At 48.9% G+C, this 22,326-nt stretch overlaps 1 long non-coding RNA gene across 3 annotated transcripts; it reads right to left on the bottom strand.

The window, feature by feature from the left end:
* Positions 1–196: 196 nt before the first annotated feature.
* Positions 197–22,069, bottom strand: LOC109500155. Of its 3 annotated transcripts, XR_006597735.1 has the most exons (5): positions 21,562–22,069; positions 15,896–15,972; positions 12,811–12,961; positions 9,451–9,589; positions 197–1,773 (listed from the first exon to the last, which is right to left on the bottom strand). It is a non-coding gene; the product is annotated as an uncharacterized LOC109500155 (long non-coding RNA). The 3 variants fall into 3 exon arrangements; XR_002742609.2 differs by lacking the exons at positions 15,896–15,972; positions 21,562–22,069 and adding an exon at positions 13,786–13,908 and having other exon boundaries at positions 200–1,773; XR_006597736.1 differs by lacking the exons at positions 197–1,773; positions 15,896–15,972; positions 21,562–22,069 and adding exons at positions 8,551–8,608; positions 13,786–13,908.
* Between the last annotated feature and the right edge of the window lie 257 nt (positions 22,070–22,326).

The following is a 22,326-nucleotide window of genomic DNA, read 5'->3' as shown; positions in this document are numbered from 1 at the left end:
GAGGAGCTCTCTCCTTTTGTGGCTCTCACCTCTTCCCCTGGGCCTTCAGAGTAGTAGAACTGAGTGGCTCAGGGTATGGCCAAAGCTGGTTGTCTGGACCCTGGGCCTCCAGCTTAGAATTCCGTTCTGCCATCTCAAGATGGAACCAGAAGGGAAACTGTTCAGTCACCATTCCAGGGGTCAGGTGGGAAGGAAGGGATGTCATTCGTGTATTTATTCGACAACCACTAAATGCCTACTCTTTGACAGTCTCCCTACTGGATGCAAAGCCACAAAAGCAAGTAAGTCTCATCAGCTCCCTGCCCTCCCTGAGCCCCCAGCAGTATGGAGATAGATCCATACACGAATAATTACAGAAAACCTCAAATAATGGTCACTTGAGCAAGACAGAAGTTCGTTTCTGCCTCATGATCAATAGGCAGAAGTAGGCAGCCCAGGGCTAGTATGGCAGCACTGTATGAATCTGAGGCACATCCCTTTATCTTGTGGCTTCACCCTCCTCAGCACATAGTATCTTCGGTGTGATTCAGTATGGCTGCTAGAGCTCCAGCCATCTCATCCACATTCCTGCCAGCAAAGTAGAGGAAACAAGAAAGAGAAGGGCACTCCTCCCTTTAAGGACACTTCCAAAGAGTTGTCTAGGCTGCTGTAGCTTGTGTCCCATTGGCCGGAATTTAGTCAAATGGCCACACCTACTTGCAGAGAGGATGGGAATATAGATGTTCTTCCAGGAGTCCACGTACCCAGCAAAAACTTGAGGATCCCATCCCAGAGGATGATGGAGGATAGTGAAATTGAGGACACCTTGGAGTCCGGGACAAATCAGAGTCCTTCCTGGCCAAAGATGGCAGAATTCTAGGCTAGGAATTTGCACCCTTGCGTCTGATTCAGGTCAAGGAGACTCTGCTACGTGTCTTCCAGCACAGAATCTCAGATGGTTGTTAGGAAACTGGATCCTTGCGGGCTCGAGATCCAAAAGCAGACTCCCCTGCCCCATCGGCCTTCTCTCTTTTTCCTCCTCAAGTGTCACTTTCCCAGTAAGGCTTTTGCATTCCCAACTCCTCAGCCTCTGCTTCCCAGAGGCCCCCAGCCAGGGCTTGCCGCAGGCGCTGTCCAGGATGGCTTTTATCTGCTCCATGCCACTCCTGCCTCCAGCTGCCGGCCGGAGTCCCAGACAGTCCTGGACCAGCTCCTGGCACCTTGTCCTGTGCCGGGCGCCTCTTCCCTCCTTCCCAGGGCTTCTCTGACGCCCAGGATTGTGATCCAACTGACGTGAGTTGGCTCCTGGGTGAGTCACAGATGGAAACGGGACCAGGTAAGCCATCGCACAGAGGAAAGTTTGCGTGCAGCAAATAAGGAGATCACGGGGAATAACTTCCAGAGTCCAACCACTCCAGGCACCAGTGTAGATGGCTTCTTTCTGTTTAGGGTTAGGATGGATTTTTAGATAGGGGAAGCCTGTGTAGAGGTGGGCAGGAGGTTGCGCATGCACCTTAAGAAAACATGCCTTTAAGCGCATTGTATGTTATGTAAATGAGGCTTGGGCTCCTCCTTGGGCAGAGACTTTAGTATTATAATGAGGTAAGGGTAACTATTGGGCACTCCACGGGTCACGCCACAGGCCATCTGCGCAGGCGTGAGTTGGGGTTTGAGTTCAAACTGGTCTGGGTGGTCCTGCCCCCAGAGCTGTTACTCCAAGGCACTGGTTGTTCCTGGAGGGATAGTTGCGGTTTCCATCACGGGATGTTATACTTGTTGGGTCTTTTGCCCGAGCTAAGAGATAAGATTGAAAGCAGAGTTTAAGGAAACAATGTGGGACAAAGGTCAGTGAGCACAAGCAGGTGGACAGTAAAGGTCAGGTCTTAGGGTCTAGCCGGTGACAGCATGGGTGTGCTGTGGGCACTCGCTCGGTGTTCAGGTGCCCACAACCAGGAGGTGTGGAGCACCTTTGGCCAAGAGCTGGGGCAGCAATGGATACTTTTTCTCCCTTTCATAATCCCTGGGTGTACAGGGCTAAGACACGTTGTTCCACAAAGTGCCTGAGACGTCCCGCGGGGTTCAAGCACCGGTTACTTGCAGGGCTGGCCCGTCCCACCTGCAAACTTGATCTGGCTTTCCCTGTTCAAGTTCCGTGTCCCCTTCTCCCTTCGTCCTGCTCACAGGGACCACAGAGCTGCCTGCTGGCAGGCCACCCTTTCACACTGCTGTCCAGCAACTGGGCCTGGACACAGGATGTACACGGAGGCTGTGCTCTCTCTCTCTCCCTGTTCTACTTCCCCTCACAGGTCAGGAACTGCCCAAAGAGCGCTTGACCAGAGTTCAGAAACCCGGGTTCAAATCCTGGTCCCGCCACATTGCAGCTGTGAGTCCTTGGGCTTAACCTCCCCGTGCTCCCACTGTCTGGTCTGTGATGCAGCAAGTAAGTGTGCTTACACACTGGCTGTGTGTTGCACATCCTCAGGGCACACCTTCATGATACCCCTGGAGTTAAGCAACATGAGGTCCTGATCCACACAGGGTAAAGTGAGTAGTGGATGCTTCTAACACACTGCTTGACATGCAGTAGCAGGTGAATGGAATATACGTCCCTTTCTCCTGTCATTAATCTGGCGATCCCCAAACCTCAAAGGACCTGTCTTTCTCGTGGGACAGAATTGCTAAGACTGTGCCTCCCTTATGGGAGAGAGAGCTCTCAGAGGGCCGGGCTGTGTCCGCCCCCAGTGTCTAGGAGCTCCTCCAGTAACCTAACTTTCTGAGAGCATTAATACAGTGAGTTCCCTGAGGGCAGGGCTGCGTCTCCCCCTCAGACTGGGGCTCCTTAAGCGCAGGTATTGGGAGTTTCTCTTTTCCTAGCTCCAGCTCGGCAGCTGTCTCTCCTCCGGGTCCTCCACCCCTTCCTGGCACTGCTCCAGTCTCCCTTCTGTTCCAGAAATGGGTGTTCTCTTCCAGGCAAGCATGCTGTCTCCCAGGCTCTGTCTCCCCTGTTTTGACTGAATCGGTCCCCTGCTCATCCCAGTCTCCCGCTGTCGCCTTCCCTCCCGCCAGTGTGTATGAGGATGAACATGTTGCATTAGGCTAGCTGAGCTTACCCTTTGGTGATTAAAAGGAACATCATGCTGCAAGCAGAGTAATCCTAATTACAAACTGGAAACCACTGCTTTTTACCAAGAGACAAACGGGGACATTCTGTGCCTTTTCCAGGCACAGCGGGAGGTGCGCTGAGCTGGCACGGGCTTCGAGGGAGCTGGGTGGTGGAGCTCCACAGAGAAGCTGCCTGGTCCCCTCTGGTTTATCCCTTCCCCCATGAGGGGGAAAGAGACTGACCATAGCACAGAGGGAATGAAATTCCTTCACAGGCCAAGTTCATTAACAGGCATCAGTGGCCCAGAACCACAACCCTCTCCCCTGGGAAAACACTGAGGCTGCTGTACCCCCACCCCAGTCCGAGCCAAGGACTCCCTCCTTTCCGTCACAAGGGAAGCCAGAGCTTCTGATAGTCAGCGAGGAGCCTGCAGTTTTCCAAGACACAGCTCCATTTTTTTCTAGTCTTTTCCTCCTTCTCCCCTCCCTCGTTCCCTATTCCCCTCCTCCCCTATGTCAGTCATCAGACACAAACTTGGTGACATGGCATAGCCCTGGGGATACACAGTCAACAAGGGAGATGGGACCTCGCCATGGAGCTTTTATTCTAATAGAAGAGACACTAGCAAACAAATGATTCTAGAAAATAGTAGCTAATATGAGTGTGATGGTGTTACAAGGCAAGAATACAGGGTGTCTTACCTAATCCGGGGTTAAAGTCCTACATAACAAAGCTCGATGTTATTATTTGTCAGGAGTTGTCCCAATTCATCCACTCATCCACTCATTCATTCATTCGCTACTTACAAAGCACCCACAATGTGCCAAGTCCAGTTGCCGGGGTGGGAAGGAAGCCCACAGCACCCCTTTCTCTCTGCTCATGGAGCTAACTTTCCAGACGGGAGACAGATAATGAACAGTTCAGACAGTGATGGTTACAGTAACACCTAGCACCAGGCATTGTGCTGTCTTTCAGACACTTCATAGACTACTCCTTATTGAGAGGCATTGTTACTCCTAACCTACAGGTGAGGCCACTGGGGTTTCCTTAAGGCCATAGACTCTTTTGAATCTCTGTGCTGCCCAGAGTGCTAGAAATAAAGGCAGTGTGAATTCTGGGAGGTCAAAAAGAAGTCTAACCCTTCCCTGGGAGTCACTGTGGACCTGCTGGTTCATGGTCTGCCTTCCCGGCGACACCGTCCCCTCGGGTGCCGCCTGACAAGTCGTTGTCAGATGGATGAAGAAGGCCGGTCTGATCTGCAGGCCCGTGCAGCCGCCCATGCTGACAGGCATTTCCAGGCTCAGTAGAGCCCCACTTTTTTCCTTGATAGCGACAGTTTTCTCAAGGCCTTCCGGGGGGAAACCATTTTAAATGTAATGATTGCCTTTTACATATGTCTATTGACTTTTCTCCACGTTCCATTGGCATTTTCCAATACTTGGCTAACACAACAGCCCGGTTACAGCAATTCCAAGCAAACGAGGACATGCATATTCATTGTTACTGCTCCAATCCAGGAGGGCTCAACTTTGGGGACCAGCCTCACTTTGGGGGTGGGACATGGGTCCCTTCCTTCTGCCTGCTGCCCCCCTCTCTGCCCCATGCTTTGCAGTAAGTAACTCCCCAATCAGGGTTGGGGGAGGAACGACATACACACGATTCAACTCAGGGGTGTCTGTGGTGCTGTTCAAGGCCAAGGGTGGGGCAGGGGCGGGACAGGTGAGGCAGTTGAGTTAGGTGAGGTCTTTGTCTCATCCTTGAGCTGAAATTGCCCAAGGTCAGGCCTGACAACGTGTTCTGTGTTGGGATGGGGGAAGTGCCTGGATTGGTACCGTGGAGGCTCATCTGCAAGCTGAGAACCAAGGGGAGTGGGGACACAGCCCAGTGTGGCAGGTACGCACTTCAGATCTTCAAAGACATACCCCCTTGGGTCCTTCTGGTTTGTTTGTTTTCTTAGTTTATTTCTTCATTTTGGTAGAGACAGAGTGACTGTGTGCGTGCATGAGTGGGGGAGGGGCAGAGAGAGAGGGAGACAGAAAATCCCAAGCAGGTTCCACACTGTCAGCATGGATCCCAATGTGGGGCTCGAACTCATGAACCACAAGATCATGACCTGAGCCGAAATCAAGAGGCAGCTGCCCAACCCATTGAGCCACCCAGGTGCCCCTCCCTGTTTTGATTTCTGAGCTGGAGGTGAGGATCCCTGTCCTCTCCTGCCATCTGGAACGTTGGGGCGGGCATACTGAACACAGTCAATGCCCCACCCACACCCCCTCTGGTGCACACCAGCCACCTTCCAAATGCCTGCGGGTGCTTTTGAGTTTCTTCGCTGAGGGCTTTCCTTGGCCTCTGGAGCCTTCTCTGTTTGTGGCAAACTAGAGGAGCTGGGGAATGAACGTGCCAGGAGCAGCTTAACCCACGTTTGATGGAAACAGGTACATAAGTTCAAGGCGCACTGACTCCTCCTGCTCCTCCAGCTGGTAATCAGCTCTCCGTGCACATGGCATTGGCTTCCTTACCTTCCCTACCCCACAGCCCCTCTCCTCTTCCTGTGTTTCCTGGGATCTGCTCCTCAACTATTTGCACTCAAGTCCTTTGCTCAGGCGTGTGCAGGGTGAACTCGAATGAAGACAGTGGCGTCGTTAGGTGTGTGGATTCAGATGCCTTAGACTTAGAACTTGGGCCGGTGACTTAACGTCACTTGTAAAATGGATAATGACAGACCCAACCTCATAGAATTGTCTGAAGATTGGATGAAGGATGACATAGAAAGCTTTATAATAGGGGGTGCCTGGGCGGCTCAGTCAATTAAGCATCCGACTCTTGATCTGGGCTCAGGTCACAATCTCACAATTTGTGAGTTTGAGCCCCGGGCTCTGCCTGGGAGCCTGCTTGGGATTCTGTCTCTCCTTCTCTCTGCCCCTCCCCAATGTGTGCACATGAGCTCTCTCTCTCTCTCTCTCTCTCTCTCTCAAAATAAATAAATAAACAAAAAAAAAAATAGAAAGTTTTTCAATAGTACCTGGCTTGTGGCAAATGCTTAAATGTTATGAAACCATGAGCTCCACAAGGTCATGGGCATTTCCAGCCTCACACTGTGTGTGCAATTAACTGTTGTGAGTTGGGGCTCTGGTTCCCAGCCTGGCCTGGTACCTCTCCCCACAGTGCACTGTGCCTTTCCCGAAATTGACAACTGTTGCCAGGCAGGGGAGCCCGAGTCAATCCCCGGGTGTCACCATCCTCTAAAGACACATGACCAGGCTACGGAGGTCAGACCTGGGGGTGACATTTTCATATTAAATGAGGCCTATTCTCTGGCTTCCCTTCCCTTCACCCTGGGCAGGGGTGACCATAAGAGGCCCACGGCAGCTTCTCTTAGGACTGCAATTTTTAATTAGACTCTGCTCTTTGAAAAGACTAAAATGTTACACAAATATGAGTTGTTAATAAAAACAATTAATCTTGCTGGGGCAAGGAGGGCCTCTCCCTTCTCCTTGATGGAGACAGTGTAATAGAAAATAAAAAGGAAGGAGACCAGGAGTGTAGTCCCAGCCTATGACTAACTCACTCAGTGACCTTGAACAAACCACATCATTTTGGGGGGGGGGGGGGCTCAGCATGCTCTTTGATAAAATGAGGGTTTTAAAGACTCCTCCCATCTCTGATTCCAAGGCGGATCTCAGCAAGGATTGCAGGTGGGGGACCAGACATTTAGTGCCTGTATGTGCCCAACGATTTTCACCCGTGGACAAATCTATTCTGCACATGACCCTATTATCTAAGGCCCACCTCCTGGTTTATGGACGTGGACAGCAAGGTTGGGAGCAGACACATAACTCAGCTACTGTCACGAGTTAGCAGTGATGGAGCCGGGCTGCGCGCGTGCATGTGTCTCTGTGCACGAGCACAGCGGTGTTTGTGTAACGCAGGTACTTGAACGTGTGTGTTTCCGTGTGGTTGTTTGCCTGAGTGACTGTGGGTGTGTCCACACGCTTGTGTGTCCGGCTGTAGGTCTGCTTGTGCGTCAAGCTGCACGTGTGTGGGTGCACACGTGTGGCATCTGATCGACGTCTAGTTTCCTCTGAGACGCCCTGAATGGCAGGGACCCCACATCCCGTTCTCTCTCTCCTCTTGCTTCCCCCTCTCCTTCCTTTCTTCCTTCACTCTTTTCCTGTGTCTCTAGACAGAACCACCTGAATTGGTTTTCTTTTGAAAAGAAAACAAAGCCTCCTCTTTCCAAACTCCGAATGCTTTTACCTGCTGGAAAATCCATAACAATTAACCAGATCTGCTGGAGGGGAAAAAAAAAAAATCTGGGACCTGCTGAGATGGGTCTAGCAAAGGCGGTTGTTCTCTGAAGCTGGTTAAAAATTCAGAGGGAGCATTGGCATATGATATGAGGAGCAGTCTTTTACTAAAGAGATTTAATGGCCCACAATTCAATTTGAACTGAAAGAATCCCCCCAATGACTCCTTATAAAGTCTTCCCGAGCCCTGAGTCGATATCTATGGGGCTGGTGAGGAGCAACTATCGATTAGCTGTCTCTGCCAATGAGCATTACAAGCCAAGGAGGTTGGAGGGGAGTCGTGCGCACAGTTTCACGGGCGGCACCTCATAAAATCGGCCCGTATCGACCAGTCCAGTGCCTTCCAGGCCAGGACAAAGGATGGTTCATGCAGAGCCTGAGAGTGAATCAAAGTCCCTGGGAACCCACTGGGATGGATGAAGCCACAGTCGTCTCTCCTCCCAGGGGGCGTGTGACAAGGGGACAGGAGTCATGTTTCTCGTTTCGAGCCCAACAATCCTCGTGTGTGAGGTAAGACCTGATCTTACAAGACTTAAAGTTTCCTTGTGTTCTAGGCACTTGGTTCCCAAAAGTCACAAGTGTCTGTGATGCTACATTTATCCTTTATGCCGCCGAGTTGGCATCTTCGGCTGCACGAGAATGTAGCAAGTATTCCAGAGTCAGGAAAAAAAAAAAAAAAAGCTTCCAGGCATTTAAAAAGTCCTCATGATAAAGCCTACGTTTTAAAATACATCTTCTAGTCAAGGAATAGCTATTTAGACCCTCGCTCAGAACCTGTTAACTCTTGTTTTATACACAATTCTAATAAACTTGATTTTTTTCTGGTCTCACGTGCCATTTTCGCACTAGTAAGCGACAAGTAATATTTAAGGGAACGATAAAGGATGGCTCCACCAAAGGTAGTAACACTATTGGCAGCGAGGGGAGGGGTGAGAGCTGGCTGAAAAAGCTCAGGCAAAGAAGCTGTAAAACCAAAGTGGAGTAGACACGGGCAAACAGTCACACACTCCTGAGTCTCTGTATTAGTCTGGGCTCAGGCCACCAAAACAAAATACCATAGACTAGGTGGCTTAAACAGACATTTCTTTTCTCACAGTTCTGAATGCTAGAAGTCTGAGACCAGGGTTGCTGGCAGGGGTGGTTTCTGGTGAGAACCCCCTTCCTGGCTTGCAAAAGGCCATCTTGTTACTGTGTCCTCATGTGGCCTTTCCTCTGTGCGCTGGAGAGAGAGAGAGAAAGCCCTGGTGTCTCTTCCTCTTCTCCTAAGAAGAGCCGTTCTACTGGATCAGGGCCCCACCCTTAAGATCCCATTTAACCTTTACGACCTCCTTCGAGGCCCTGTCTTCAAGTGCAGTCACATTAGTGGGGAAGAGCCTCGACTCACTTCAGTCCCTAACAGTCCCCAAAGTCTGCAGTGTCCAGCACGGAGCCTCTGATGTTCAGGAAGGATTATCTACAGCAGCTCTGAAATCATGTGTAGTTACTTTGCTTTAAGATGGCAGGGGAACAAGGGATGCATTTTATAAAGATTTCCCCTCAAAGGGAAGAGAATATTTGCCAAAATATTGGCTTTTAAGGGAGAGAGCTCCATTTAAAAAGAATATCACTCTTGTGCAATTATTCGTATTCAGGGTCCTAACAGAGCTGTTAAGAAATGTCATCCTCAAATTAGGATCGTTTGAAGAGAGTCTAATAAAGCAGCTGTTTACAAAGGTGTGGGCAGATAGGGAAATCATGAGGCTGCGCACCGGAGCAGGCTGGTAGGGATGGGATATATGCCCCTTGGCCTGGACCAAGACCCTAAGATGAGAAGACTGCCCACAAAGAAATGGAATCTTAGTTCTGGGGCCCAGGCAGACCACAGCAGGGCGGAGGGGGGAAATGGAAAGTGAGTACCCTGGGCTCTCTGTTTTCCCACCCTCCCTCCAACCTCCCACATGGCTCCCAACATGCCAAATCCAACCAGAAGTCAGAGAGCAGGGAGCCCAAGGGTTGAACATGTGGTTTCAGCCTCCTGGAGGAGACACGGAATAGTAAACCAAAGATGCCCTGGGGCCTTACCTGATCTGAGGTGCACCTGGCTCTGGGACAGGTTATCTTGTCCATCCCACCGTGTGTTGGAAGTAGGAGCTGGGGGGACCCAGTCCACTCCTGGCTTCCCTCCTCCCCGCTCTGGCCCTGTTGGGTTCTCTTGTCTTCCCTAAAGGGGGGGGGGGGGGGAATGTACTTAAAGTGCCTGTCTAGACAACCCACTGTGCCTCACCATCAAATGCACAGAGTGGTCCCCTGTTCAACAAAAAGAGAAACTCATTTCACACCATAAGGCTTTTCAAAATGGAGCGCCATCGTTGATCCTTTATTCAAGTCCCGCCCAACCTGAGGCTCCGGAACCACTGCCGCCACCGCCACCCGCCACCCGCCACCCGGTGCTGAAAGGAACAGAGCCGAGCAGGCTTCTCCACACCTGCAAAGGCGGATTTGCACCAAAGGGCTCTAATTAGCACATTCCGAGCTATGATTAGGTTTCCAGGGGAAGCATGCCAAATGCCATTAATTATGGATGTGATCTTAAATTATTCACTTGGAATGTTTTTTTTTCCTTGATATGCCCCTTTCATCTCCCACTAACTTTTTGTCACATCCAAGAATAGATCCAATTAAGCCTCAAAAAGCGGAAGTTTGTTATGTTAAAGAAAAGGTAAACTGAAAATTAATCACTTTTTTTCTCCCCAATAGTGGTGCTGGTGGCGATCAGGAAGCAGCCCAAACAGGAAAAGGCATTTGGTTTTCTTCCTTCCCTTTCCTTTCTGCACAACCTTGGTCCATATGGCTCATCAGAACTGCCTTGCTCTTTCCGATGGGAGCCTGGCTGAGGATATCTTAGGCACGTTCCCCAGAAAGCAGGTCCTGAGCTGAGGATTTGTGTGCAAAGGATGTATTTAGGAAGCTGGAAAGAACTGAGGAAGAAGGACAAAGAAGGTGAAGCAAGGAGTAAGTTCAGGCAAGGTCCCAGCCTCAGACTGATCCTGGGGGGAGCTCTGTCGTGTAAATTTCACATCAAATCTCTAAGGCAAGGGTGCTGAGCTCTCTGACTCTGGCACCAGGCAATCATTGACTAAGGGCTGCTGTGGGCTGGAAGGGACTCAAAGTCCCAGACACTTGCCTGCTGACTACAAGTGGAGACTAAGCAGTTCTCAAAGGCGGTTCTTTGAAAAGAACATCAGGCATAGGCCATTAGAAACAAAGTAGAAGCTGGAAACGGACTGCACAGAATGGCACGGTCTCCACTAAACGAGCCTCAACAGGATCATAGAGAGAAGAATTGAAGATAGAGAGCGATTCTGTTTCAGGCCCCCAAAGGTCAGCATGCCTGTGGCGTGGTCTGTCGGCACAGATGCTCTAAGCACCCGTGTGGACCCAGCACTGCGCTGTCTGCTGTGGTGGAGACACGGGCAGATCCTGTGGAGCTTACGCTCACCGGTCTAACACAAATGAAAGGAGAAAGTTGAAGGTAGCCAGATTAAATACAGAGACGTATTGTTGAGACCTAATTGCTGGAAGGGTTCATAAATGTGAATGTGAGCTGGGCTCTGGAGGATGGAGAGGAAAAATAATGACTTCTTGCATACAGGGGTTTGTAAAACACTTTGTGAAAAGCACTTTCCTGTCTTTTTCTCATTTAAGCATTCGAGCAATTCCCTATCAAAACAACACCAGCATTCTTCACAGAGCTAGAACAAACAATCCTAAAATTTGTATGGAACCAGAAAAGACACCAAATAGCCAAAGCAATCCTGAAAAAGAAAACCAAAGTTGGAGGCATCACAATCCCAGACTTCAAGCCATTATTACAAAGCTGTAATGGTAGACAGTATGGTACTGGCACAAAAAAAGACACATAGGTCAATGGAACAGAAGAGAGAACCTAGAAATGGACCCACAAACGTATGGCCAACTAATCTTTGACAAAGCGGGAAAGAATATCCCATGGAAAAAAGACAGTCTCCTCAGCAATTGGTGCTGGGAAAATTGGAGAGCGATGTTCAGAAGAATGAACCTGACCACTTTCTTACACCATACACAAAAATAAACTCAAAATGGATGAAAGACCTGAACATAAGACAGAAAGCCATCAAAATCCTGGAGGAGAACACAGGCAACCACCTCTTTGACCTCAGCCACAGTAACATCTTACTTGACATATCTCTGGAGGTAAGGGAAACAAAAGCCAAATGAACTATTGGGACCTCATCAAGATAAAAAGCTTCTGCACTGCAAAGGAAATAATCAGCAAAACTAAAAGGCAACTGACAGAAGGGGAGAACATATTTGCAAATGACATATCAGATAAAGGGTTAGTATCCAAAATCTGTAAAGAACTTATCAAACTCAACACCCAAAAAACAAATAACCCAGTGAAGAAATGGGCAAAAGACATGAATAGACACTTTTACGAAGAAGACATCCAGGTGGCTAACACACATGAAAAAATTCTCAACATCACTCATCCTCAGGGAAAACAAATCAAAACCACAAGAAGATACTATCTCACACCTGCCAGAATGGCTAAAATTAACAACTCAGGAAACAAAAGATATCAGCGAGAACGTGGAGAAAGGGGAACATTTTTGTACTGCTGGTGGGAATGCAGACTGGTGCACCCACTCTAGAAAACAGTATGGAGGTTCCTCAAAAAATTAAAAATAGAACTACCCTACGACCCAGCAATTGCACTAGTAGGTATTTATCCTAAGGATACAAAAATGCTGATTCAAAGGGGCACATACACCCCAATGTTTGTATCAGCACTATTGACAATGGCCAAAGTATGGAAAGAGCCCAAATGTCCATCAGCTGATGAATGGATAAAGAAGATGTGATACACACACACACACACACACACACACACACACACACACTGGAATATTACTCGGCAATCAAAAAGAATGAAATTTTGCCACTTGCAACAACGAGGATGGAACTAAAGTGTATTATGCTAAGTGAAATAAGTCAGTCAGAGAAAGAAAACTATCAAATGATTTAACTCATGTGGAATTTAAGATACAAAACAAATCAACATGAGGGGAAGAAGCAAAAATAATATAAAAACAGAGAGGGAGACAAACCACAAGAGACTCTTAAATACAGAGAACAAACTGAGGATTGCTGGTCGGGTACAGGGTGGGGGGATGGGCTAGATGGATGATGGGCATTGAGGAGGACACTGGTTGGGATGAGCACTGTAGGTATTATATGCGAGCGATGAGTCACTAAATTCTATTCCTGAAATCATTATTACACGATATGCTAACTAACTTGGATTTAAATTTAAAAAATAAACAAATAAAAGTAAAGTGAACATTATAATAAAAAATAGGCATTTGAATAAGACGCTGAGGTGGTATAATATCCCCATCTTACCAATGAGAAAAATTGAGGCTGAGAAAGGTCGTGGGCTGCCTCGGCCAGGACGTTGCGGGGCCATGTGGCAAACCCGTACCTTGAGTTTACAGCTTTTGATCTGAAGGCATGGGTTCTTTCTGCTAGCCACACTGTCTCCCAGGGAGTAGGTCTGCAGGCAGAGGGGAAAAGGAAGGGCACTCTGGGTGGGGGCAACAGTGCAAACAAAGCGTTGGTGCTTTAAAACGGGCAAGTAAAGACCATAAGGAAAAGAGCTTGTTTGATTAATTTCCATGTTACAGTGTCCTTGTGTGTCATTTGTTCCCACCCCCTTGACCTGCCCCTACCACGTCACAGTGGAATAAAATAGTGTCTCTCTAGAAGGAACTCGGGCCTGGAGGCAAACCCAAGGGGGAAGTGGCTGCCCACCCGGGCCTTTTCCTGTAGACAGGAGCCATGCAGGAGGCTGGGAGCCTAAGGCATACACAGGACGGGAAGGACACTGTTGACCAGAGACCCAGGCCAGGGAAGGCTGCCCCACATGAACCAGATAGGGCAGAGCCCAAGCCTACCACTGTACAGACAGCGACGCCCCAGGACAGTTCCACCCCTAGGCCAGTGGCTGCTGTTTCCCAGTCCCATCTCAGCCTCAGAGTGGCATTAGGGAAAGATGGGCAGTCAGTCCAGTTCACCAGACATTTAGTGAGCTTCTACTATGTCCTGGACACAGGTACCAAGTCTCTCAAGCACTATAACTTGGAGCACTTCCAAATCTACTCAAGAATTGGGGCACCCGGGGGGCTCAGTAGGTTAAGCGCCTAATTCTAGGTTCCGCCTCAGGTCATGATCTCACGGTTTGTGAGTTTGAGCCCCAAGCTGCACTCTGTGCTGACAGTATGGAGCCTGCTTAGGATTCTCTCTCTCTCTCTCTCTCTCTCTCTCTCCCCACATCCCTCCCCCCCACCAAATAAATACATAAACTTAAAAAAAATCTACTCAAGAATCATCAGCACTCCTCCCTTCAACAGATGGAGCCAAATTCCCTCGTGTAGGGGCTGACTTAGTGATTTTTTCCTGGTCAACAGAATGTGGTGGAAGTGATGATGTGCGACTTCCAAAGCTAGGTCACAAAAGACAGTGCCACCTCTGTCTGCTTCTCTTTCTCTTGAACTGCCTGCACTGGGGGAAGCCAGCTTACTGGCTGTTAGACACTCACACAACCTTGGAAGAGGCTGACGTGAGGAGAAACTGCAGTGTTCCACCAACCCAGCGTCAGCTTGGCAGCCATGTGAGGGAGCCATGATGGAAGCCATTGCTGCCCCCCCCCCCCCACCCTGGGTTCCTCCAGCCCATCCAAGCCTTCGGGTGACTGGCATCTTGTCTGCAGTTTAACGAGACATCCCAGGCCAGCACCACCCAGCTAAGCCACACCCAAATTTCTGACTAGAAACCATAAGAGAGAAAGAATACTGGTTTTTTTTATTTGCTAAGGTAATTGGATAAGCAGCAATGGCCAGAAGAACGACAAAACAGAGTGTCCAGACCCCATTGAAAATAGGCCTTCTTGATTCCATTTAGGAATTATTACAGTAAAAATACAGAAAAACCTGAATCCAAAAGCCTTTGGAAATGTTGGGTGGTTTTGCTGAAGATTCTTCAGAAAGAGGAGGAATGAGGCAGGAATTACATCTCACAGCAGAGATCCAAGCCCCTTAGAATCTTCCTTACCCTCCTCTTCTTTCTGGAAAATGCTCTCTGGATGGATCTGCTTTTGCCAGAACTCCAGCCCGCCCGCATCGTGGCTCCACAGTGCATCCATGGGTAGCATCATTCCAGTGTTCTCCCACCTGTTACCCGCAGCCAATACAGCAGAGGGTCACCAAGTAGGACGAGCCTGCTTGGAAAGCTAAACAAGTTGGTCCTTGTCACCGCAGTGAGAGCAGCTGTGGACAAGTGTTCAAGATCAGTGCAAGTCCAGAGGAGACCATGCACCTGCTGGGGGTCACCAGAGCTTCATAGAGAGACGAGCTGAGACGAGAAAGATGCTGGCAGGTAGAGAGGGTGTGCCTGGCTGAGTCCTCAGGTGGAGTAAAGGCACCAAGGCACCACGATGGAAAGGAGGGTGGCATGTTTGGGGAATGGTGCCCTGTGGCTCCTGCACCTAAAGAGAAAACTCCAGGATTCAGAGAGCTTCAGCCAAAGTGCCTGGGGGTTTGGGATTCCCAAGACAACCCGAGTTTGCCCTAACCCTGGAGTTTTCTTCCTTTCTTGGAAAACAGCCCGGTTTGGGGTTCAGTTTGGTCACCAAACTGAGTGTTTTGGCCTACAAGTTCACCTCTCTGGGCCTCAGTTTACTCCTGTGTAATACAGGAGGCTATACAAGGTCACATGACTCTCAAACTGCAATTAGCTTGGAATCTCCGGGAGAGCTGGTTCAATGCTGATTCCTGGGCCCCACCCCTAAGGGTTCTGAGTCCTCAGGGCCAAGGCAGGGCCTGGGAATCTGCATTTTAACAAGGGTCCCCAGATGCTTCTGCTATAGGTGGCCCTCACATTTTAGTAGCTTCCTAAAGTACAGTGATGCTACCAGTCACCTGGGAAGTTGTGAAAATGGCTTCCAGATCTTTCTCCTGGAGATTCTGGTCCAGGGAGCCAACTAGGCAGTGATTCTCAAAGTGTGGTCCCAGGAGCATCAGCGACAGGCACCTCTTGGGATTCCTTATGCAGCCCAAGTAAATTGTCAGGTCCAACAGGAGAGATACTGAATCGAAGTCTGGAGGCAGGACCCCCAGTTGTTTGAACAAGCTCTCTGGGTGAGTCTGGTGCCTGCTAAAGTAAGACATCCACTGGCCTAGAGCTTGTAATACTGAACAATTATGGCAGGTCATTCTTAGCATTGGAAAGGGTTGGGAAGCCTTGCAATCACCAAGGGCACTTCTGGCTCCTACTGCCCAAGGTTCTGGAAGGCCTAGATTCTCCCCAACTTGCCTCTGGTCCTCTCTGGGAATACTTGTCCAGGAAACAGCCAGTATTTCCCCTTTATAAGCAAGTATTATTCAGAAGGACTGGGAACCAGGTAGTTAACCCCCTCCATACACACACTCACCTTGTATACGTACATCTGCTTCTCCACACCTGGCCTCCAGCTGCTCCTTTGAGAACTCGAGGCCACGGAGAAAGTTCCTGAACCCAAGATTTACCAAAATTGAGGCTGGGTCAGCGGGGTTCACTTCCTTATATTAATTCACTCCTGCCAGCTGACATCTCATTTTCTGGAAGGCGACCTATGGAGCCTGGCTCCCCTGCCCCCTCCCCACCAGCCCCCCCGCCTTCCCTCCCCGCAGGGCAAGAACATCCCTCAAAGAATAACAAGGAGATCAGAGCAGGTCCTGGGCCCACCAGTCATCAGAAAAATGAACCACTCCCCCTGTGCCCCTTTCAATACATTCTTTAATTCTGGGGCAGACTCACTACCTCAGGGCTGTGACAGGGAAAGGCAGTTCCCAGCCTATCAGTGCTATGGCTCCAGAAGATCCTTCTTCCTTTCCCCTTCTCACAGGATGCCTAAAATCCCACCATCAGTGTAGCAAACTCTCATCTGCACACACATACACACACACAAACACTTTATGCATCTATCCACCCATCCACCCACCCACCCATCCATCTATCCATCCATCCATCCATCCATCCATTCATCCATCCATCCATCCATCCAACATTTATTTGTTGAGCATGTCCTTGTACTCAACAGGAGTTGAGGGTGGCTGTGATTGCATATGACCTAAAAATATATTTAGGCCTTGGCAGGCAAAGCTTGACCCTGGTGGCTTCATTAGAGCTTCCTAATACCTGATAAGGAGATCTTTTCTTTAATGTTTATTTATTTATTTTGAGAGAGAGACAGAGAGAGAGAGGCAGAGAAAGAGCAAGAGAGAATCCCAAGCAGGCTCCTTGCTGTTAGCACAGCCCCCGACGCGGGGCTTGATCTCACTAACCATGAGATCATGACGTGAGCTGAAATCAAGAGTTAATGACTAAGCCCCCCAGGGGCCCCGATAAGGAGATCTTACAGGTAGAAAGGATGGAACTTGGGTGCGGGGTGAGAAAGGGCATTGGGGGAAAAAAAACTTGTCTGACTCCAATTCACCCTAGAAACATGTTTCCTGAGCAGTTCATGTGTTCCAGAAACTTCATTAGGGGCTCAGGAGAGGCAGCACATCATATGACCTGCAAATTCCCGGCCTCCAGGGTATATCACACAGGGGAGTTTCTCCTACACTGTGTGAGACGCATCACAGTGCTGGGGGCAGAGAGCCCTGGCTTAGCAGTCAAGAGGACGGAATGCCATCCTGACCAGACCCTCTGCCAGCTGAGGTCTTGGACAAGCCACTTTATCTCTAAGCCTCCTAATTTCTACAGTGCAGGAGGGAGTTCTCCGCAAAATGGGAGTCCTCATAACCGCCCTGCTTTTAGGAGCAGATGAGATAACAATGGAGGCTGCACCGTGCAGGCTGCGGAGAGCTGTAAGCGCTGAGTCAGTCTACAAAGACATATTTAGCACCTACTATCTGCCAGACACAGGTTAACTGGGGATCAGAGAATACAATGGAGGCAAATCCTTGTCCTCAGGGAGTTGCCAGTGGGGGAAGATGGACAATAAATAAACAGCTAACAGATAACAGATAACACTATCTGGTTTATCTGGACTACCGTGGTGCTGAGGGCTCTGGGGAAAAGTACAGCAGAGTAGGAGGTTAGGAAGTACTGAGGGAAGGGGGTGCTGCTATTTTATATAGAATGGCCAGAGAAGGTCTTTTAATAAGGGACAAAGTAATCCTTGCACAGGAGCTGAAGGAAGAGGGGAGGGAATCACATGGTTATCTGGGGGAAAGAACGTACTAGGCAGGGAACGCTGCACTGCAAGTGCAAAGGCCCTGAGGTAAGTATGTTTTGCAAAGAGCATCAAGGTTGCTAATGAGGGAGGAGCCAATTGTTAACGTTTCAGAAACTTTGGGCACTTAAAAAAAGTTTGTTTATTTATTTTGAGAGAGACAAAGCGTGATCAAGGGAGGGGCAGAGAGAGAGGGAGACCCAGAGGCTTCAGGCTCTGAGCTGTCACCACAGAGCTCGACACCAGGTTGAAACCCACAAGCTGTGAGGTCATGACCCGAGCCGAAGTCGGATGCTCCACTGACTGAGCCACCCAGGCGCCCCTGACAGGCACTTTTAAAACACAACTGTAATTTAAAACGATACTGTATAAACCTACATTTAATATTCTATCCAAAAGAAAGTTTATAAATATTCAAAACCCATCATTTCCCAATGGTTTAGCGACACTTTACGATGATCCATAGTCTTCAGGTTACTTACACTGTTGTAGGCATCTGATGGAAATACCATATAATGGAGTGCTACAATGTATCTCTTCTGAACTCCTGGTTCAATGAAAACATGTGGGTAACTTGAAATCAGCCATTGTTGGGAGTCTTTACAGCAGGGAAATTGGCAAACACTACTAATGGTGATGTCTTCTCCCTTTCTCCAGAGAACTGATTTTTAACACTTTCCAGCCTGCCACTGCCCGCAGCCCCCTCCAGAGCAGATCTGAGGCAGGAGCTTCCTTTCAAGTCAGATGGTATCTGAGTCCAGAAGAGGAGGTGGGGGTTGGTGCTGAGAAAAAAAATCTCAGGGCCGGGTAGTGGCAGTCAGGGTGTGTTGGGCAGGACCTCCAGCCCCGACTTCCTCTGTGGATCCCCGTATTTCTCTAGGAGCAGTCCTCATTGCATTTTTGTCTCTATATCCCCACTTTTCCAGAGGACTATGGCCAATCCCTTATTTGCACAATTCAGTTTAACAGTTGGCTTGAGCTTCTTTGTGTGCCCAGCCCCGTGCATGCAGCCCCAAGGGATGATGATTATCACATCATCTCACGGAAGGGGAATCTGAAGCCCAGAGAGATTGAGTACCTTCTGCAAAGCTGCACAGCAAGTTAAGTAGCAGTCTTAAGTTGAGCCCAGGCCATGGCTCCAGAGCCTCCTCTGTTAACCACAAAGTGACAGACACAGTGAGAGGGGGAGGTGGAGGCCCTGGTCTAAGGGGGCTTGTGCAGGGCTGGGATTGGGAATGTCTGGACCTGGAAGGATAGATGGCCCTTTGCCAGGAAAAGATGGATGTCAGGAGAGGGTGTTCCAGGTGGAGGGAACAGCAAGTGAGAAGGTCCAGAGGGAGGAATAGAAAGGGGAGTGTTCAGGGAATACCCAGTGACCCCATGAGGCTGTCTTTTTCCACGCCCTCACTAACATTAGGGAAGTCTGTCTCTGCATGCCTCAAAATGACAACTTTCCAAAAATGATTTATCTTCAGGTTCGTCTGTGTCTGATAGTTCTTTGCTTAGTGATTCACAATTTACTCACAATTTTAGTAAAGCGAATTACTTTCCGGAACAGAAACTGGGGCAATTGAGTGTGTGAGTGTGTGCATGTGTGTGTGTGTGTGTGTGTGTGTGTATGTGTGGTGCGGTTGGAGGTGCCAGGGAGGAGACCGACAGGGTGAATCTGGCTTGGGATTCAGCATTTTCCTCAGGTCAGTGAACCATCTGCCTTGAGCAAGGCAGGGCAGGGGCGGGGCTGGGGGGGTTCAGGATGGCTGTGCATGGATGTCCCCATCACCCTGTCTCATAGCTCAGAATCTGCTGTCCTGGTCACTCTCATGGGGTTAATGAGACAGTGAACTTCTCAGGGTCAACTGTTGTGTAATCTAACACCCTCTGTAAGAGCATCTATGTGACAAAGTCCCCTTGGAAGAACAGATGGCTCTTTCAGAACCCCCAGCGGGACCCACACCTTTTGCAGAAGAAGTTCCATCTTCCCAGATAATCGCCTTGGCCTCTTGTACCTGCTCCTATGAATGTGCCCTAACCACCGGCATCTCAGGGATTGCATCCTGTAAATTGAATGCTGCTCTGTGTGATGGGTGACAAGACAAAAAGCCCCAGTGGAAATTTCCACTGGGCTTTTGAGTGAGCATTCCTTCTGGAAAAACACTCTTGGACAACATGATAAAAAATCCTTTTGTTTGCCTAGAATTTTAAAGAGAAGAGTGCTGGTGGAAGGACCCCAGAGACTCGCTTCTCTAGAAGGTTCCAGAGTTTTGGAAGCTCTTGAGGGCACTGGTTGCTCTGGCCAAAAGCACAAGACCTCCAGGACTGAGGATTCGTGTATGAGAGATGAATGAACTCAGGCTACTGGCCACTTAGGAATGACAGAGGAAATGATGGAAGAGGCACCCTTGCATTCAAGGTGGGCCGATGGTGAAACTGTGGGTTACATGTGCCTGGAGAGGCTCTTGCCTGAGGGTCAGAGGTGACCCTTTGGTACATGCATTTACTGGGGGTTACTGGTTCTGGATTTAGAAGATCAGTCAACCTCCCCCAAATCAGAACTCTTAACTGTAATATATTTTCCTTTTTGCCTGGCCTACCAGGACATTTAGAGGTAAAATTTATGTCAGATAGTGACTAGATTTTCCAGGTTCCTGACATGTCTATTTCTCAGTGACTCTGTTTTTGGTCCTTGTTAAGACTGTGCTTTAAAAAAAAAAAAAGAAAAGAAAAGATTAGAGACAACATATAACACTAAAATAGAAGTGCTTCTCAAAATCAAACCTTATACAGGATGCCTTGGTGGCTCAGTCGGTTAAGCGTCCAACTTGGGCTCAGGTCATGATCTCATGGTTCGTGAGTTCGAGCCCCGCGTCGGGCTCTGTGCTGACAGCTTGAGCCTGGAGCCTGCTTTGGATTCTGTGTCTCCCTCTCTGTCTGCCCCTCCCCTACTAGTGCTGTCTTTCTCTCTCTCTCTCTCTCATTCTTTCTCTCTCAAAAATAAATATTTAAAAAACTTAATAATAATAAAAACAAGATTAGGGGCAACATATAACACTAAACTAGAAGTACTTTTCAAAATAAATCCCTGTGCATGATACCTGGGTGGCTCAGTTTGTTGCGTGGCTGACTCTTGATTTCAGCTGAAGTCATGATCTCATGGTTCGTGGGTTCAAGTCCCACATCAGGCAGAGCATGCTTGGGATTCTCTCTCTCTCTCTCTCTCTCTCTCTCTCTCTGCCCCTCCCCTACTGATGCTCTCTCTCTCAAAATAAATAAATAAACTTTAAAAACAAACAAAACCAATCCTTACTTGCAAAGAGTGATTCTTTGTGAGGCCTTGGAGAAGAAAGGGCACTGGGGAAGAACCACATAATTAGCCACGGGGGCCTCTGCTCCCCCTCTGCGTGTCAGGGTTCTCTCACCTTCAGGACCTTCTGCTTCCCTCATACTGACCCTCACATGGAGCCTCTTAATGGTTCTAGCTCCTCCACACTTGCAGGCTCTATCCTATCCAAGTCCATCCATCCATCCATCCATCCATCCATCCATCCACACCCCTCCACTCTTTCAACAAACATTGAGCATTTTTCCTCCATGCTAGGAATGGAGCTAAAATGATACCAGGACTCCATACCTAGCTCCAGCAGACTTTGTACCCAGTAGGGTAGTAGATTTACCCATGGGTAAGTTCAAGAGGTGTTAGGACAGCTGGAAGAACAGTCGATACAGAGTACAGAGAAGAAGAGGGAGCACAGGCTTTGGGGATAAGCTGTCTGGGTTTCAAATCCAGGCCCTAGCAATTGATATTTAGGTGACCTTGGGCAACTTATGTGACTGCTCTGTGTCTGTCTTCTCAACTGTCAAACGTATCCCGTTGTACCTACCTCCGAAGGTCGTTGTGATGGTTACCTACTGCTCCCTGGCCATCTTCTTGTATCTCATGGTCTGGTGGGTCAGGTACTTGGGCAGGGTTTGTCTGCGTGGTGATTTTGCTCCACGTGGTGTTGGCTGAAGCCACTCAATTTTATTCAGCTGGCCTGGAGGGTCTCAGATGGCTTCATTCACACGTCTTGGACCTCGCCTGGAATGACGGAAAGGCTGAACCTAGATGGGATGTCCACTAGAGCATTTGGATGTGCCCACTCCAGCATGACCATCTTGGGCTAATCAGACTCCTCACGTGGTGGCCCAGGCCTCCCAAACACACTGTGCCAAGTGATGGAAGCGGAAGCTTCTAGCATCTTCAGGCCTGATGCAGAAATTGACACAGCATCACTTCTACCGCATTGTTTGTCAAAGCAGACCCAGGGCCTGCCCGGATTCAAAGTGAGAGGTCATAGACCCCACCTCTCCGATGGGAGGAACGGGGGAGATCTGTGGCCATTGTTTGAGTCACTACAGATATAAAAAAGATGAAATGAGTTAGTGCATGGAAAGCAATTAGAGTAGTGACTAGCAGAGTAAGAGCCATGTAAGTGATTGTTATTGCTATTGTTATCTCCCCTTGAGCTGAGTCTTAAAAGGTGAATCTGTGCTTTCTTGGTAGACAAGGAGCTATGGAGAGCTGGGGATTGGAGAATTCCAGATAGACGATGTTGTTTGCACATACTTGCATCTTGTGGGCAATTTTATGAGAGTCCTTGTCTTTG

This window comes from Felis catus, chromosome B2 (assembly GCF_018350175.1).
Source record: "Felis catus isolate Fca126 chromosome B2, F.catus_Fca126_mat1.0, whole genome shotgun sequence".
Taxonomy (NCBI): Eukaryota; Metazoa; Chordata; class Mammalia; order Carnivora; family Felidae; genus Felis; species Felis catus.
The sequence above is the reverse complement of the archived record's forward strand: the minus strand, read 5'-3'. Positions and strand labels throughout refer to the sequence as shown.